The sequence below is a fragment of the Meriones unguiculatus genome, chromosome 2 (genome assembly GCF_030254825.1).
Source record: "Meriones unguiculatus strain TT.TT164.6M chromosome 2, Bangor_MerUng_6.1, whole genome shotgun sequence".
In the NCBI taxonomy this organism is placed as follows: Eukaryota; Metazoa; Chordata; class Mammalia; order Rodentia; family Muridae; genus Meriones; species Meriones unguiculatus.
This window is the reverse complement of record NC_083350.1, coordinates 145,689,933-145,702,293: the sequence shown is the minus strand read 5'-3', so window position 1 is coordinate 145,702,293 and position 12,361 is coordinate 145,689,933. Positions and strand designations below refer to the sequence as shown.

General features: G+C 44.5%; 1 long non-coding RNA gene across 3 annotated transcripts in view; it reads right to left on the bottom strand.

Annotated features, from left to right (window-relative positions):
• Positions 1 to 3,910: 3,910 nt before the first annotated feature.
• The window catches only part of LOC132652466 (uncharacterized), a 27,898-nt gene continuing 19,447 nt past the window's right edge, over positions 3,911 to 12,361 (bottom strand). For 2 of the 3 annotated variants that reach the window (XR_009590088.1, XR_009590090.1), the window contains one exon: positions 3,911 to 4,241. This is a non-coding gene — a long non-coding RNA (uncharacterized LOC132652466). Of the gene's footprint in view, positions 4,242 to 8,812; positions 12,014 to 12,361 lie in introns of those variants that run through there. The other variant, XR_009590089.1, reaches the window with a different exon arrangement.

Below are 12,361 nucleotides of genomic sequence, written 5' to 3'. Positions count from 1 at the left end.
TGTGTGTGTGTGTGTGTGTGTGTGTGTGTGTACACCCACATGGAGGTCAGAGGTCAACCTCAGGTGTCCTTCTTCAAGCACTATCCACCTTGTTTACTGAGGCAAGGTTTTTAGGCTCTCCCATAAGGCTGGGCTAGCTGGCCTCTGTGTCCTGAAGATCCCGCTGTACCCAACTCTCTGATGCTGAGGTTCCAAGAAGGATGGATGGACCACCACATGAGACTTTTTTTTAAGTGGGAGTAAGGATAATGCTCAGGTCCTCAGTCTTACACAGAAAATGCTTCAACAACTGAGCTATCCCCAGACCTCCGTGTGGTTTTTAAAGCTGTGTTGGATATGTTGTTAGAGTGTGTTGCAGTGCCTCTCAGATGGTAGAAAAGGAAATTAAAACGCTGGGAGGAAGGTACCAGGCATGTCCCTGCAACCCACACAGTACGGCAACTAGCTAGCTACTCTGCACCTCCAGAACCCCAGCTCAGGACTCCGCTGCTCAAGTCTCCTCAGCCCCAGCAATTACTGTGATGCTAGGAGTGGAAATGTCCCAGAAACACCTCACAGACATGATTATTCTGAGCACTTGCCACTTAGCCTGTGAAAATCGCTGCATGTAAGCAGAGCCTGCAGTCCAAGGCTCTTCTACAGGAAGGCTGTGTTCCAGATCCCAAACACCCGCTTTCGGGACGTCTGGGTTCCAGCTGGAGCAGGAAATAAAAACCGCAGGCTCAGCCTCTGGTGCCATAAACTACCACATTTCAATTCCAGATCAGGGCTAAGAAAACACCAAGTAGGAACAAAAACGTAGCAGGGAGTTCAAGGGCACATTTCTTCTTCCTTCCTCCCTTCTTCCTCTTTCCTTCTTTTGTCTTTCCTTCCAAACTTCTCAACTTCCTTCCAATTTCTTCCCTCCTTCTTGCCTTTCTTCCGTCCTTCTCTTTCTTCCTTCCATCTTTGTTTCCTCTTCCTTCCTTCCTACCTTCCTCTTTCCTCCCATACTTCTTTTTTTTTACCTTCTTTCCTTCCTCCTCCATTCCCTCTTCCTTCTTTCCTTCTTCCTCCTTCCTAACTTCCTTCCCCCTTTTTTTTTCTCTTCTCCTCTTCTCTCCCTCCCTACATGTGCTCACAAGAGCAATGCTACATATTCCATATTAAAAGGTCACTCTAAATATAAAAGAACTTACAGAGGCATGCTTTTTGTTTGGTTAGTTTGGTTTGGTTTTGGTTTTATTAACTTCAGGGCTTGTTCTGTTTATAAGAGTAAAGGTACGTGTGCTTCCCTGTGCTCAATGTGAACATTCCCACACAGAGGCTCATGAAACAGGATCAGTGTGGGACAAGAAACAGGACCCGCTTACAGTTTTGGGGGTGACAGGATCATGTCTTAGTGTGACAGGGGCAGGTCTCAGGTGACAAGATCAGGTCTCCTGGTGACAGGGACAAATCTCAGCGTGACAGGGGCAGGTATCAGGGTAACAGGGGCAGGTCTCAAGGCAACAGGATCAGGTCTAAGATGACAGGGGCAAGCGTCAGGGTGACAGTGGCAGAGCTCTTGGTGACAGGATCAGGTCTCAGCGCTATTACTCATGTCCCCAAGCAGTCATACCACTGTTTGTTCCTGCTAACAGTGGCTCTGCTTTTCTCTCCTTAATAGCTACTTTTCTGTTTTTGTGACAAAACACTATGACCAAAAGCAACTCATAAAAGAAAGGGCTTATTTTGGCGTAGGTGCCAGAGGCATTGGAGTCCATCAGGCAAGCAGGTCTGGCAGCAGCAACAAAGTTAACAGGATGGAAAGTTCTCAGGGCTAAGAGCTCTCAAACCCCGCCAGTGACACACTTCCTCCAGCATGGCTGCCCCTCCTAACCCTCCTCCAAACAGCCACCAAGAAAGGATAACCTATCCGAGCCTCCGAGGGACATCTCTCATTCAAACCACCTTACTCCTCTTGGCTCTTCAGCTAAGTTTCCCTGGGTCCCTGACACACAGACCACATCCCTGTGGCTGGTCTTTTCAGAAAACAGGAATTGATGGGTACCACTTAAAGCTGGGTTTCTGTGTGTTTTCCTTTTTTGTGTGAGAATTGCCTTGGTTATAGAAAGAAAGAAAGAAAGAAAGAAAGAAAGAAAGAAAGAAAGAAAGAAAGAAAGAAAGAAAGAAAGAAAGAAAGAAGACAGAAAATTGGGAGGGGGTGGGAGGTAGATCTGGGAGTAGTTGATCAAAATACATTTGATATATGTATGAAATTCTTTTTAAAAATAGTGTGTGTGTGTGTGTGTGTGTGTGTGTGTGTGTGTGTGTGTATCTATATATATATGCATACTATATGTAAGTGAGGAAAAGTCAAATTTCTCTGGCATGGTTTAAGCTTGATGTCCTAATACCAATTAATTCCATTTGTTTACCTCTTGGTATTTTAGCTTCCAACATCACCAGGACCTTCTTCCACTGGGGAAAAAATATGTATGTATGTATGTATGTATGTATGTACTTATATATGTATATTTAACTAGGAGGATTTTTGGCTGATCATTCTGAGCTTACATGCAAATAAACTGGTTCTCACAAGCAAGCACTGGTCAGCCATGCAGTCCCTCCATCATATCTAGCCATGCAGTTGATGCTAACATGGTCCACTGCTCTCTGGAATCTTTCAAAAAAAATTGATTAGGGACTGGGATGGGGGGGGTGTTCTTTTGTTTGGCTTGGTTTTTTTGTTTGTTTGTTTTTATTTTTGAGACAGAGTCTCATATAACTCAGGCTGCCCTCAACCTGGAAAGCCCAGGATGACCTTGAACTCCTGACCCTCCACCTCCCAAGCTCTGAGACCCCAGACATGTGCTTGGTTTACTGTGATGCTGGAGATGAAACATGGGCTTTTGCGTGGTTGGCAAAACTTGCAACCAAGCTCATGCCCAAGCCAATGCATATTTTTGAGCTAGGTTCTTCCAATGTAGTCCTGACTGGCTTGAAACTTATTATGTAGACCAGGCTAGCCTGAAATCACAGATCCACCTGCCTGTCTCCCAAGTGCCAGGAGCAAAAGTGCGTGCCACCACATCATGACGAGACAGTAATTCTTCTGGGTGTAATTTAGTAAGGAATCCTCTAAATAAAGGATCCAACACAGGATAAAGGAAGTACAGTTTCACACACAGGCCTTCCCTTGCTCCTTTAAGAAAACCCTAGAATGTGATGTTATACCTGAGAGTTTATTTCAGATGAGAGCAAAGAAGCTGAGCTTTCAAGCGACCTCCCCAGACCAGTCCCCTCCAGGAATGTGCGCCATCAAGAAGGAATCTCCAGGTCAAATGTGGAAACATGAAGGCTGTTACTTGGACTAATTGTTTTATGTATTTCTGTTTTTCAATCATTTAGCTAGCGTGAAGTGTTAACGTCGACCTGGAATTCTATAGTAAATTCTGTGAGCTTATACTAGAAGCTGGCAACACAATAAAATCTAGGGCATTTAATTCTGAATTAAGACTATCAACTGACTGGGTAGCTGGACATTTGCTGGGCAAGTGTGAGAACCCAAATTCCCATCCCAGCATCCACATGAAAGCCAGAAGCAGAGAAAGGCCAACCCAGGAGCTCAGGGGATAACTGGTCCAGCAGAAATAACAGGCTCCAGAGTCAGAGAGAGACTCTGCCTCAAACCATAAGGTGGAGAAGTAATTAGGAAGACACTCCAGTGTCAGCCTCTGGCCATCAGAAGCATGTGTACACATGTGCACATATCACACACACACACCTAAAAGCCTGACATGGTAGCAGTACTTGGGAGGTAAAGGAGGATCAGAAATTCAAGGTTATCCTTGGCTACATATCAGGTTTGAAACTTGAACCCAGCCTGAGGTACATGAAACCCAATCTCAAAGAAAGAGAGAGAGAAAGAGAGAGAAATATACTCAAATTAAAATACTTAAACTCTTTTTTTTTCCCTACTAAGTTGACAAATGTTGAAGGATCATGCTCCATGCTGCTAAGGATCCAGAAATATCAGTGTTCCTGTGGAGAGTGGCTTGTTTGTCAAGCTGCTTTGTTATTCATGTTTCCACCCTGGCCTTCACCTTGAGACAAAGAAAAGAGGAAGTTTCGCCAAGTTCCTTAAAACTTGTTTCAAGTTCCATAAAGCTTGTCTGTGTGACCTTGGACCATATCTGCTATCCGGAAGTAGTTTTAGAAAAGTTTGGTGGTTCCAAGAACTTTTCTTTTTGCATTGATGTGACTTGTTTTTGATTTGCCTATAAAAAAAAAAAAAGAGTCATGGAATAAACCCACGCTGCAGCCCTCTCGAGCCGATCCCACGTGTAGTATGATTTGTTTTAATTATTTTAATCCTCACTCCCCACTCAGGTACTGTTCGACTCTGTCAGTGGGCTCTGGCCTGTTCCCATAATTTCTGGTAAAGTGTTATCTGGTATAAACTATTTGGAAAACAAAACAAAACAAAACAAAAAACAAGAACTTGTCAGTATACAAGTCTCTTTTTCACTGTGCACATCAGTTAATCCAGAAATCTAAGAGGTAACTACTATGGACAGTTGAAGCTGGGTAGTAGTTTGTAATAATAAGTGTTTAAAGGAAACAACTGACGCACGTAGCAACAGGAGATGTGTTCAGGCAAAGCTTTTGTACTTGAAATCCCAGCCATGGCAAGATGGAGTCAGAGACTGGCAGGTCCTTGAAAGCTTATAGGCCAGCTAGTCTGATTTAGGTGATGAAGTTCCAGCCCCACCTCTCTCTCACTCTCTCTCTCTCTCTTTCACAAACACACACTCTCACACAAAAGCATGTGTGTGTATGAACATGCAAACACACACACCGAACTGGAGATGTAGTTCAGTGCGGAGTAATTGCCTAGTGTGTGTAAGGCCCCAGGTTCTGGAGGAAAGTGGGATTCTAGAATATTACAGAAGAACTGTATGCCTTTATTCCTGTTGCCTGGTCAGCTTTATTCACCGTGACTGATCCCATTTGTTGCCTGATATGGCCTGTGGGAGGAACCAGTCTGTCATATAATCATAAAACTCTTTTGCTAATCTAGTGTGAATGTTCAGTCTCCTTATATTTAACCAGGGTGGAGTGTAGAGATGTTCTTGAAGAGAAAGTACATTCCAGAGTTCTGTATAAAGAGAACCAATTTAACTGTACATTAAAAATAAATAAATAAATGTATAACTTCCCACATACCTATTTCTGAGCTCTAAGGAAATAAAAAACAAACCTTGAAAGTAAGACACAATGAAGAAGAATCAAGAAGCCACTTTGTGGGGTAAAACCTACTGGTGCTGCAAACACCAACAGAACACAGGACTTGTGCAGTCCTGTGGCCCTACTCCATCACAGACTGAGAAAGTCGCTGTGGGCTTCTGTGTTTGCTTGTCGAGTAATTCCTTTTCACCTCAGCTCTGATTCTTCTTTTCAATACAAATAAGAACATTACATCAAATCACTAAGAGTCAAATGGATGAGAAATTCCAAAACTGAATTTCTCTGCAATTCCAGCTTCCCTGGGACAGGCATTCCCTGTGCTCACTAGTATGTTAGATATTGGTCTCATGTATAACGAGGCAGATTTTGACCTCAGTCCTGTAGAGAATGTGAAGGAGACCAAAGAAGAATCACAGGAGGGCAAAAGGTCAGCAGGCAGGAAACCCAAAGCTGAAGGTTAGAGGAGGCAGAGATAAGGACATTGGGAAAGAAAAGGCCAGGCACAGATGGAGCTGTGCTGGACAGCACACAGCTGCTATGTACACATCCATGTTTCAAGTAACTGTTGAACAATAATCTGAACAATAATCTGTTCTTACTATTACTATTTATTACAGAACTTGAGCATTTGGTTCTTTTTGGTTTTATCTCCTGCTCATAAATCTTCTAAGCAATCATTAAGTGCTCTTAAAGCCTGGTACCTCCTACATTGTCACTTAATTGTGCTGTGTTACAGTGGGCACCCTAGGAGGCAAAGATTCTACACCAGAACACTTATAAAGAAAGCCAAGGCAGACAGCCTGACTAAGCCAATAAGAATAAAAATGGTTGCTGACAAGGGAATAGGGTTGACAACTAAAGCTTTCCGAAGCAAAGGGGAAAATGAATAGCCAAGACATTTGAATTGTTGAAGGAAAGGATGTCTCAGATCCAGGCAAGGGGGAGAAACAGACATAAAACTAGAACTAGGAGATTAACCACTAAGCTCAGAATGAATCATAGAGGGAAAAGATGGATTATTGGGCTTGGAGGAGCGAGGCAGGAAGGGCCTTGCATAAAGCTGCCCCGAATCCTCCCTGCAAATCCAAAACAATAGAAACTTACCCTGTTTGCAGAAAGGCCTTGCTGGCATAGCCAACCCCTCACATAAAGAAGTAAGAACAAATGAAAGAAAAGATCACTCAAGTTGCAGGGAAGTGTTAAAAAGAAGAACAGGAGCGTTTCTGTGATCCCTGATGCTGAGGAAGCCGTGGTAAAGCTGGCCCCTCACTGGCATCAGTGAGCGTCCTTCAGGAAACTCTCTAGTCACAGAAGCAATAGTGACAAGATGGAATGCAAGGTGAGGAAATGAAAGCAAAGCAGACATCCAAAAGCAGAAAAGAATAAATAAACTTACTCAGCGAAATATAAAGCTAGAGCGAGAATCCTGGTTGTTTAAGTACAGGACAGCACTGACAAATGCCCCTATCCCTCCATAAAAGGCTGAACTTTAGGGCTGGAGAGGTGGCTCAGCAGTCTTGCTGCCCTCTGGGTAGACATGAGTTCAGTTCCCAGTACACATTTATAGGATGGCTCAGAGCCTCCTTGAACTCCAGGTTTAGGAAATCTGATACCCTCTTTTGGCCTCCACCGGTACCCAAACACTTACACACACACACACACACACACACACATACACACACACACATCAAAATAAAATAAATTTTCTTTGAGTGAGCTCAGTGGTAGAGCACTTGCCTACCAAACACAAGGCCCTAGCTTTAGCCGTCAGCTCAGGGCTTGGAATGTGTGTGTGTGGGGGGATCTTTATAAAAGTTGAACTTTAGCCATATTTTTAATAAAAATTCCAAGACAAACTAGAAATAAAAGAATCAAAGTTAAACCTGTGTGTAAATAAAGAATCCCTCATAACTAAAGCCCCTCCTACACATCGGGCAAGGAGAAGTAGGTGTGATTGGGCACTATTTAAAATCACCATGACAAAAATACCTGAGAAAGAGATAAAGAAACTGTGGCACACTTACACAAGGGAATACTACTCAGCCATTAAAAACAAAGAAATCGTGAAATTTGCAGGCAAATGGATGGAACTAGAAAATATTATCCTGAGTGAGGTGACCCAGACCCAGAAAGACACACTTGGTATGTCCTCACTTATAAGTGGATTTTAGCTATATAGTACAGGATAAACACACTACAGTTCACAGACCCAAAGAAACTAAGTAACAAGGAGGGCCCAAGGGAGGGTGCTTGAATCTCAGTCAGGAGATGGCATAGAATAGAGGGTAGAAGTGGTTAAAGAGAGGGAATAGGGTAGGAGAGGGAGTAGGAAGGGAAAGAGGGTGGGGATCAGATGTGAGGTAAGGGTGGGGCATGGAGGCAAGAGGGCTTGGAGAGAGAAGAGAAACTGAAGGCAGGACCGCTGATGAGACCAGCTAGAGACCTACAACAGGGTAGGCTCCTGGGAGGATATCAGGATGACTCTAGCTCAGACTCCTAACAGCAGGGGACCATGGAGACTGAAGAGGCCACCTTCTAGCTAGACAGGACTCCTAGTGGAGGGAAGGGAACACCAACTCACCCACAAAACCTTCAACCCAAAATTCACCCTGCCTACAAGATGTGCAGGGATAAAGTTAGAGCAGAGAGTGAAAGATCTGGAGAGGACAAGAACTCAACAAGAAGACCCAAAGAGTCGACTAACCTGGGCCTAGAGGGACATATGGAAACTGAAGCACCAATCAAGGACAATGTGTGAACTAGACCCAGGGCCCCTACACAGATGTACCCAGTGGGCAGCTTAGTCCTCATGTGGGTCCCCTTATAAGCGGAGTGGGGGCTGTCTCTGACATGGACTCTGCTGCTTGATTTTCAATCACTTCCCTCTGGCAGGTTGCTTTGCTGGGCCTCAGTAGAAAAGAACATGCTCAGGCCTGATGCAACTTGATGTGCCAGAGTAGTTTGGTGGGGCAGGCTCCCTAATTCTGAAAAGTAAGGGAGAGGAGATAGGAGGAAGACTGCGGGAGGGTGGGACTGGAAGGGGATGATGGAGGAGGCTACAATCAGGATGCAAAGTGAATAAATAAATAAATACAGTTTTAAACACCTAAGAAAGGCCATTTAATTTGGGCTCATTGCTCAGACCATGCCATATGACACCCTTTCCATAACTTGTGGAGGCTAAAGAACCTCGTGGCACAGAAGATATGATGGAGCAAAGATGCTCAGACATGCATCCAGGAAGACGAGAAACAGGAAGGGTAAGGACAACCCCAGGAACTCCCTTTCTCCAATGAAACCCCAGCTCCAGAAGTTTCCAGCACTGTTCAGCATCATCAGCTTATGAGCCTACGTTGGACTAGCCATTGATGAGGCCAGCACCTTCTTCACATTCCATTCACCTCCCCCAATCCTCCCCCTAACCCACTAGCCTTCAACATATGAGCCCTTCAGGGAACACACCATATGGTGAGGAAGGAGCTAGCACCCATCCCAAAGCAGTGAATTTCCTGCAAAGCTTATCAGGTTTGTTTCCTATTTCATTAATAAACACCATGACCAGAAGGGTTTATTTGGCTCACAGTTCCACATCACAGTCCCTCATTGTTGGATGTCACGGCAGGAACTCAAGACAGGAACCTACAGACAGGAACCTACAGCCGAGGAGGAATGCTGCTTACTGGCTTGCTCACCAAGGCTCGCTCAGCATACTTTCTTATACAACCCAGGACCATCTAACCACAGGTGGCTTTGCAGGCAGTGGCTGGGGCCCTTCCATCTCAGTCACCAATCAAGAAAATGCTCCACAAACCAATCTACAGGGGCATTTTCTCAACTGAGGCTTCCTCTTCCAAGATGACCCTAGCTTGTGTCGGGCTGACAAAATCTGTCTGGGCAACACCCCATGCCTGCTCTGGCAACACAGCAGTCACACTGAGCTCCACAAAGGGGACACGCAGACATCTGATTTTCTTCATCCTGTTAAATTTCAGTTTTAAAATTAACTTGTAGCCAGCAGTTACCATATTAGGTGACATTTACGTCAAGAAGGTTAAAGAGACAGGCAGACGTGGCGACACACGAACTTGGGTCAGATGAGTCTTTCGGGGGAACCTGGCCCATGACCTCAGTTAGGTATGATTGCAGGTGACCTTGATGACGTTTATGACAGCTACGCGGTAAGATCGCTTTATTCTTATAGCTGCACATCCGAGTGTTTAGACAGGAAATGTCTGTTTTTGGCATGTTTCTGCCAGAGAAAGCAAGGACACATGAAGGCAAGGTTGGCAAAGTAAGTTATAGCTCTTCAGTCCCGTGAGAGCTGGCCGTTATCGTCTCTAGTCTGAGTGCGTACTGGAAAGACATACACAATAACACCTTCCAAAGTCCATTCTGAGTGAGAAGATGCATATGCCCACTCCACATGGCAAAAGACACTGGCTAGCCATGGGAACGGTGGCAGGGACACTAAGAAGACGTCCAAGTTTGCTAAGGATTTTATTTATATCTCAGTGAAGAGGGGATGGTGGTTTGCCAGGAAACATTCATGGCAACAGTTTGAGCATCCTAAATAGGCACTCATTACATATTGCAGAAAAATGTGTAATAAGCACTGTTAAAATAAATGCATGGATCCATACCAAAAAAGGCGAGAAAAACGCCACACAATTACCCTGTGACGATGATTGTGTTTGGTGCAAGCCCACCACACGGTGCTCCGTGAGAGCGTTTTGTTTAATAAAGGCTCTGAAATGTTGGTGTTATGAAACTTTTTAAATTAAGTTGAAGCTATGTTTAAAATAAACCTTTTTAAAATGTGAGCCCTAGAGTTTCGTGCATAAAACTGTTTTGCTTTGTTTTGTTTTGTTTTCAAGACAGAGTCTCATAGAGCCTAGGCAACTTCCAAATTATTCTGCAACCAAAGATGATCTTGAAGTTCTGATCCTCCTGCCTCCACCTCCCTGGTGCTGGGATTACGGACCTGCACCGCTATACCTAGTTATGCAGTCCTGGGGTCTGGACTCAGGGCTTTGTATGTGCTGGGCAAGCATTCTACCCACTGAGCCATATTTCCATCTCCCATTTAATCATTCTCAAGAGAACTCAAAAACTTTATCTGTCAGGACACAAACATGTTTCTCCCAAACCCTTCCCCACGTAGTTTAGGGTATGTGAAACTACAAGAAAGGGGATCTTTTAAAATAATACATTTGTAAATTAAATTTAATGTAATGATAAGTTTAAGACAATACCAAGGAAAAGGAATGGGGCATGGTGGCACACACCTCTAATCTAGCACTCAGAAGGAAGATGCAGGGAGATTTCTATGAGTTCAAGGCCAGCCTGGACTACACAGGGAGTCCCAGGACAGCCAGGGCTACTCTTTTCAAAAAGTGGGGGAAGCAGACATGCGTCTTACCTTAGAAAATCGAAACGACTTCTTCCTTCCTCTGACGTCAGTGTATTTACTGATGATGTAATATTTGCTGTTTGCATGGTGTTTAATATAGTCGCCACTGTCTTACACATTCACTGGTAACACACTGAACTCTCACACACCCCTCGGTGTTATCTCCAAGACAACAAAACTAGTACCCAAAGATACCAGCTAACTTGTCTAAGAGGAGAGAGCTGGCTGCCGGTAGAGACTTAAGCCCAGGCCGGCCCTTTGCCTTTAGGCTGTGTGCCATGCTAGCTCAGGCGAGGGTTCCCTTGTGTAGGTCACTCAGAAGCACGGCTCAAATAAATCACCTCTCCCTGAGAAGCACTCTCCTTACACAGGCCAGGACCAACGAAAAGAAAGGGGACATCAGCTTCTCACCACATGAACTACATTATCACTTATTCAGAGCCAAATTTCCACTCAATCTATGACGACTATTTTTCTGTCCGTGGAGGGATTCTTGCCCTTGAGGACCTGCTTTAGGCGTTGACACCAGCTGAGCTCAGGGTGAGACCACAGCAGCTCTTTAGAAGCAAAGCGGCAATCTCCAGCCCAGTGATACCAGTGTCTGCCCATTGCTTTTGTCACCATGTCAAGCCAGCCCTGCTGAGAAGTGATGGTTTCTATTGCCAACCTGGTGTGGTGGTACCTGGAGTGGAATTGGAGGGAGGGAAGTTACATAGTTTTAACTGATAATGAGCAGAGCACACCTTGTGGGAGAAAGCCTGTAGGATGCTGTGGTCCAGTCTTACTGCGGAAGTATCCGGGATGCTCGGAACTTGCAGTCTGTTGCCAAACCTTTGATTAGAGGGATGAGAAAGGCTCCTTGGCCCTGCTTGACGTGGCTTTGGGCAGCTGCCCTTGCTGTCATCACACACTTACTTGTCTCAACCATAGTTCACAAAGTTCTCGGCGGAGCCACCCATCTGTGGTGTCAGCTGACATTCTCACTGGCCCTTCTTTAGCTAACACCGTACTCCTAATTTGCTTCTCATTTGCTGCGGTTTCAGGAAACGTAACTCATTCATGCCATGCATAAGCATGAATTGGGATGTGTTTGTAGAAATGTACAGACCTAGGTATCTCCAGCCCAGCAAACACCCATCTGTTTCCTGAGCAAGCATGGATTGGGGTGTGTTTGTATGAATTTATGGACATACGTATCTCTATCCCACCCCACAAAGGGTTAAAAGCCACTTTAAAACATTGTGCAATTAAAAAGATACTGATTTGGGGGAGCATTTGAACAAAGAAAAAGTAACAATAAACAAATAACAAAGCCAAGGGTAAATAATAATGCACAGACCACATCCCTGTAGCCTCTTGGATGACTAGCATCAAGAAATAGCCATCTAAAGCCTAAAAAAAAAAAAGGAAAATGAAAGGGCTGCTAGTTAGTCACAGGATCACAAAGCATATAAAAAGCAAATCAGCCTTTCAGAACAAATACTACCACACTCGACATGAAGACCTAAAAAACTATATTTTGTGGCAGTCATTTAAAGAAGGGGGGTGTGGAACTGCAGAGATCATGCCCTTAATGCCATTTTGACTATCGCTGGTATGACAGATTCTAAATAGATGTCTTAGGAAGCCCTCAGTACAGGCTGAAAGCAAAGTGCAGGCAACCAGCATCAAGAAAGTGGAAGTGATACCTGAGGCTTTCAAGGCTCTCACTGGTCACATGCACAGATTTTAGCACATGGG